The sequence below is a fragment of the Eleutherodactylus coqui genome, chromosome 1 (assembly GCF_035609145.1).
Source record: "Eleutherodactylus coqui strain aEleCoq1 chromosome 1, aEleCoq1.hap1, whole genome shotgun sequence".
Lineage (NCBI taxonomy): Eukaryota > Metazoa > Chordata > Amphibia > Anura > Eleutherodactylidae > Eleutherodactylus > Eleutherodactylus coqui.
The window spans coordinates 202,651,694-202,658,882 of NC_089837.1; positions in this window are offsets into that span (position 1 = coordinate 202,651,694).

Genomic DNA, 7,189 nt, shown 5'->3' on the forward strand with positions numbered 1-7,189 from the left:
TCCATATTCTAGTGGGGTTTCACTGTCTACTTTGTGCTTGGACGTCCAAACATGCAATAGTGCATTTGTAGACAACCCTAACATGGCTCAATACTTGTAACATAAATACGAACAAGAAAGTCCACCAACCTGTTTGGCAGACGTTCTCAGCTGCACAACCTTTTTGCCCCACTGCAATCACACTTTCGGCCTCCTGGCCCTTTGAATGTAACTTGCACTCTGCAACACTTTGTGCGCCATTCCCTGCCAACACATCCTCCCCCAATTGTGGCAACCTGGGGGTTACTCGCTTTCTGGGATTGCCATCTTCTCTATTCAAGAGGGTTAGCACTACACACAAAGACTCAGGACCTCTGGATTACTTCAAATTCTGGCTTCTGCCTGTTTTATTTTACATACAGCAAACATGTACTGGAACATAAAAATGATTTCAGAGTTTCCAACCCGCAGAGTCTCCATCATTATCCCACACATGGAGTGTCTAGAGAACGTCCTCCTCTGTCAGACATGTGACGGGCCACAGTCTGGTCTGCACCGGATTTCAGGCTTCCAGTTCCTGCTTACAGCTTTCTGCAGTGTGCACACCTTCTAGAAAATTCAGAAGATGAGATTAGTGTGTACTGTAAATTAGCAAACTGGATCAAGTCAATATCCTCATATGCTTCTGGTGATGATCGTTATCATAGTAATAAGCCGAAACAAGGTATTCATGGAGATACACATTGGGAGTGTAACACAAATTAAATCAAGAAACAGTACGGTGCAAGAAAAAAAGCCGTGATGCTCCAGTAGTTTGGTATGCAGAAAGAACAGAGAGGAACTTACTTCGTAGGGGTGCCAGTAGAATTGACACCCCTAAAATCCTGGTTGGCGTGTAGGAAGGCAGATTATAGGGTCGTGGTGGTAGGATTCCAAGGTAGCAGTTTTATTTCTTTCTGCATACCAAACTACTGGAGCATCACGGCTTTTTTTCTTGCACCGTACTGTTTCTTGCCCTCTCTGGTATTTATACCTAGAGCTACCCTGTGACGCTCTCCCCCCTCGGGATGTCATCCAGACCAGTGATTTGGATCAACAAATGATACTATCCGCTATCCAGGACCATTAGGCGAACCGAGACCTTCTTTGCTGGGTCCGGTTACGTCTGGGGTGAGTCCCATCCAATTTTTTCCAGCACTTCTTTGTTGATTTTCTCCTTCTCCACAGTTGTATTGGAGCACCACTAATCTCACACTTTCTTACAAATTAAATCAAAAGAGGAAAATTACATTTCCTAACTCACAAAAGAAAGATTCAAGAATGCTGTAGAGGGAATTAATATTTATGCGTTCACTTTCTGATGCGTGGTATGAAGTATTGAGTTTAGGTTGTTCCTTTTCTTCAAGTAATTCATTTAATTTCTTCATAGCAATGAATATACTTACTTTTGCTAAAACTTATATTGAAGAAGCTATACCCTAGGGGTGAGGGTATTAGGAATTTCAACTCTGAGAATGAAAGGAGGCCTTGGCAGCTCTTGTGGAACTTTTGGAGAAGCAGGTGTTACGTGTGCTGCTGGGATCTGTAGTACCAAGGTTCCTAGCAGCACAACTCCACAGGTTGGGGTTAATTAAGCTGGCTGGGTATGGTATTCTCCAGCAGCCAATCCCCTTTAGCCTGCAGCCTGGCCTAGCAAGGTGGGTGTGGCAGGTATGGGCCCCCTTCAGTGAGGAAGGGAGGGTTGAAAGCTTAGCCAGTCAGCTGCGGTCCTGGTGCACAACAACTTGGCAGCGGCAGTGGGTGGAGGAGCTACTATTGGAGTTGCTGCAGAAGAAGCAGCGCCTGCCGACCACTCTGTTTGCGCTCTGCCCTGGACCACGTATGACTGACTGGCCGCAGAGAAACTTCTCTGTATAGACTGGGTTGCCAGAAGCCTCTCACAGTGTGTGTACTGCCCCTAGCGCCGGTTAATCCTCCCCCGGCAGTCCTAACATGAGGGGACACATAGACCTGTAGAGCCGGACAGATTCCAGGACCCGTGGTGATGTCATGTCCTGTGATACCTTGTGTGGGAGGAGTCAGGGATCATGTGACCATGGGGGAGATCGGTGGGTGCAGGACTTTGCTGTGTTCTGTGTGTTTGTGTATTGGAGCTGTGTGGGTCAGGATGGATGGAGTAGAGCTGTGGGGGTCAAGATGGATGGAAGGAGTTGAGCTGTGGGGGGGTTATGGTGGATGGAGTGGAGCTGTGGGGGTCAGGATGGATGCAGTGGAGCTGTGGTGGTCAGTACGGATGGAGAGGAGCTGTGGGGGTCAGAATGGATGGAGTGGAGCTGTGGGGGTCAGGATGGATGCAGTGGAGCTGTGGTGGTCAGTACGGATGGAGAGGAGCTGTGGGGGTCAGAATGGATGGAGTGGAGCTGTGGGGAGCTGTGTTTACCAACACAGGGGTTGCTCAGCTAAATTAAAAAAAATTGGGGGTCTTTTGGTAGATAATTCTACTACCACACATTAGCATTAATGCCACTTTATAGCTACAAAAGGAAACCAACTAGTTATTCACTTCTGCCCATCTAATTGTCCTCTGCTTGGTTTGAGAGTCCCCTGGAGCTCTCCCCCTCTCTCCTTGCCTGTTTTCCCCATTTCCTGCTGCTTCTCGCTTCTGAAAAGGCCCTCAAAGGTGCCACTGTGATGGAGCTCTCTGCTCACACTTCCATCACACTCAGCAGTCAGGCTCTGTTCCCCAAAAGGATAATTTATAGTGGAAAACTGAACACTTGAAGCGAGGCTCTTGTACCCAGTTGGACTGCCTAAAACTTGGATGCAAGATGCGGTAAGGGCAGGCAAATTGGTCTACATTTGAGATAACTGAGCTTCTAGATTGTGCAAACTTGTAGGCTATTGAACTTGGCATCCCACATGGTCCCTTGCATGTTCTATATATGATAGAAATATAAATCCGGCTACCAGGCAGACCACTGAAGTGTGGCAATGTTGTGGGGGTATTCCTGTGTGCAGCCAAGCATTGATGGAAAGTGCCTCTTAGAAGCCCTGTCATGAGAAGCAACATGTGGCTGCAGGATGTCCTGAACATATCACTGAGTTGTCATTGTCCCTCGTACAACTACTAGGGGTGATATACTGTCATATATGATGGCACTCTCAGACCATCACATCAGCAGTGGGGGAAATGTGCTGCTCTACAGCAAAGGCAGGATTAAAGTGCTCATCCTTATATCTCCAAACATGAACAGGGCCATCATCAGTGCCCAGACTAAATATGGATTTGTCGGTGAAGACAATTAAGTTCCATTCAGCGCAGAGGTAACGGTAGAGGGTATCAAAGGCAGTACACGTAATGGTTGCTGTGCGACCAAAAGTCCTTCAGCCAAGCACCTGAATATAGTTCCAACAGATACAGGGGACTGTAATAATGGTGCCACCTGCCTCTGGATGACGGACGATGAAAAAGATGGAGCTGCTCATGCTTGTTAGACGATCAGATGATCCTCTTTACTGGTGGTCTGTCAAGGGCATCCTGAACCCAGTCACATTCTGTGCATGCACTCATGCATCTACTGGTCTCAGCACCTCCTAGCAGTGTGTTCAGAATGGCCCAGGTTGAAGGGAATTTGTTGATACGACCATCCAGCTTCTCGCTTTCCAGTAATGCAGCCCCTCGAAACTCTGTTAACAGGGCAAAATCTCTTCAATTGCATCATACAGGCATGACTAGTGGTCAACAAGCGTCATATAAGCAGAGAAAGAGGTCCACTACACATAAGTATCCTTTGACAGCCTTTTTGTAGGCCAAAGGGGGAACCACTTTTAGGGCCTTAGGTGGCAAGACTGTTCATCTAATCACACTACAACTCTATTCATTTGCATATCTGTCTGAGATGTAGCTGCATGCCGAGTTTTGCATAAAAACTCCTCTTAAGGTACTTGATTTATATATATTTTTAAAACTGTATGTACCTTAATGACCCCAACACTATTAGCTAACAAAACATGCAAAAGAGAGTGTCTCATTAGATCCACAACGCACTTGAAACCACATTTTATGCTTCCACTCCTCCTATCCCAGTCACCCTCCATGTGGTGACTTTCCTAATGACATTTAATTCCTTTAGTGGCGGGTTTCTTACCACCCCATCAGACCTACCAGGGCAGGTTTTTTAAATGGGCCAATCATTTAATTTCAACTAATTTTCCAGTCACGGTTCAAGAGGCATAACTTTTTCATTTTTCCATTGACACAGCCATATGAGGGCTTGTTTTTTGCTGGATAAGTTATATATTTTAATAGCATCATTTTAGGGTACATATAATGTTTTGCATAACTTTTGTAAACAAATTTGTTGGGAGATTGGGGAAAGAAAGAAATTCCGCCATTTGTTTTTTTGGATTTCATTTTTACGGCGTTCAGCATGCAGAATAAATGATGTGAAAAGACAATTCCGAAGATACCAAGTTTATACATTTTAAAACATTTTTTTTCTTAAAGGGGTTGTCCTGCGCCGAAACGGCTTTTTTTTTTTTTCAATAGGCCCCCCGTTCGGCGCGAGACAAACACAAGGGATGGGTTAAAAAAAAAAAAAAGTTTAGTACTTACCCGAATCCCCGCTCTGCGGCGACTTCTTACTTACCTTACCAAGATGGCCGCCGGGATCTTCACCCACGATGCACCATGGGTCTTCTCCCATGGGGCACCGTGGGCTCTGTGCGGTCCATTTCCGATTCCAGCCTCCTGATTGGCTGGAATCGGCACACGTGACGGGGCGGGGCTACGCGATGACGCGTAGAAGGGGGCGGAGCCAGAACGCCGCTCGTGCCGAGACCCAAGAGAAGGGAGAAGACCCTTCTGCGCAAGCGCGTCTAATCGGGAGATTAGACGCTGAAATTAGACGGCACCATGGAGACGGGGATGCCAGCAACGGAGCAGGTAAGTGAATAACTTCTGTATGGCTCATATTTAATGCACGATGTATATTACAAAGTGCATTAATATGGCCATACAGAAGTGCTTACCCCCACTTGCTTTCTCGGGACAACCCCTTTAAAGGTTTGCTTTTGTGTCGCCACATTCCAAGAGCCGTATTAATTTTATTTTTTCACTGGCAGAGCTGTAGAAGGCCTTGTTTTTTGTGGGATAAACTCTAGTCTTCATTTATTTAATTTTTGGGAACATGTAAAATTTTGATCACTTTTTATTCTATTTTTTCTAGGGGCAAGACTATTTCTTAGTCTGTAATTCTGGCATGTTTCTTATTTTTATTTTTTACTGCATTCTATGAGGTGTTAAAAATAATATATTAAAGTAATTCTACAGGTGAGTACGATTATGCCAATACCAAATTGTTATATATTTTTTTTCATTTTCGCAACTTTTTCACACTTTAAAAAACAAAATGATTATTTATTTTATCACTGCATTCATAGACCCCTAGCATTTAAATTTTTTTTATTAACGGAGCTGTGTAAGGGTTTTTATTTTGTTGGATGAGTTGTACTTTTTATTAGTACCATTTAGTGATCCGTGCAGCATTTTGATCACTTTCTATTCCGTTTTTTGAATGGTGAGACAGGCTAAATTATTTTTACCACGTTTACATTTTTTTTCCCATGCTGTGCACCCTGCAGATTAAATAATATACTAACTTCCTTGTCTGGGTCATTAGGAACGCAGGGATACCACATGTGTAATTTTGTTTTTTATTTTTTACAAAGTAAAGGGAGAAAGGTGGTGTTTGGGCGTTTTTTTAAATTTTTTTACTATTTTTTTAAACTTTTTTTTATATTTTTATCCCTTTAGGGGACTTGCATTATACTTTTTTTATTCTTCTAATACTCTGCTATGCTGAGGCATAGCAGCGTATTAGACAGGCTATGACGCTCAGGCATCATAGCCTAATATAGCTGGCAGACCAGGAGGCTATATTCAAGCCTCCGGGTGCCACAGAGACCCATCAGGACTCCCTGATCACATTGCGGGGGGTCGGATGGTGACAGCCCTTTACATGCTGTGGTCACAGAGGTTTTCTCCATTCTCCGCTGTATGAGCTGGTGCCCGGCTATCATCTGACAGCCGATCACCAACTCTCCCTGCCACGGGGACCATCGGCCGGCTTCTGAAAAGCCGATAGTCTCCGTGGCAACGTGCAAACAGTGCAGGAGTTCAAAAAAAGAAGCTCGAAGTTGCCGGCAGATCGGTCATATCTTCCCGCTTCTTTTTTTAAAGTTCTGCACTGGTTCTCTGTGGGACTGTGCAGGCGGTGTGTGTGTAGAACACAATGCCACAGCTTATGGCATTGTGTTCTTCACAGTCCCATAGCGATACATAGCCCAAAAATCTTCCAGGGGTATATCATTAAGGGGAGGGAGGCTAGTTCCGAAAAATTTCCGGGTGTGCCACTGAAGGGGTTAATGGTATTAGTGTATCTTGACTAGAGATGAGCGAGCGTACTCAGAAAAGCACTACTCGCTCGAGTAATTTGCTTTATCCGAGTATCGCTGTGCTCGTCCCTGAAGATTCGGGTGCCGCTGCGGCTGACAGGTGAGTCGCAGCAGGGAGCAGGGGAGAGTGGGCGGGAGAGAGGGAGAGAAAGATCTCCCCTCCGTTCCTCACCGCTCTCCCCTGCAGCTCCCCGCTCCGTGCCGGCACCCGAATCTTCAGGGACGAGCACAGCGATACTCGGATAAAGCAAATTACTCGAGCGAGTAGTGCTTTTCCGAGTACGCTCGCTCATCCCTAATCTTGACGCCACCAGGAAGTCCTGGTGGAGTCAAGATTGACAGGGCGGTGACGTCCCCTGTACCTGATTGGATGAAGAGCAGGCTGGAAGCTGCAAGGGGCTTGCTTGCTAGGGACCCAGAAGCTGGAACCCCCTGAGTAAGAAGCGGCTGCTCGTGGCCTGACACCGCTGCCCCCAAGAGGCCCCCCCACCTGTTGCAGGCGATGTCCTTTTCAGGCCCATACAGGGCTGCCAGCAGACACAGTGGGAGCCGCACACTGCAGGAATACAGGGCTTCCCCAGGCCGAGAAGCGGTGACTGATCCACTCCCCCACCTTTCACATGTGTGCCGCAGCAGGGAGGCCACATGACCGCTGGGAGAGACAGTCAGAGACGGCGCACAGACAGTCCTGAAGCACACGGCGGCCCCGGGTCCCCAAGCACCCAGGAGCACACCTGCGATGACACTGTGCACA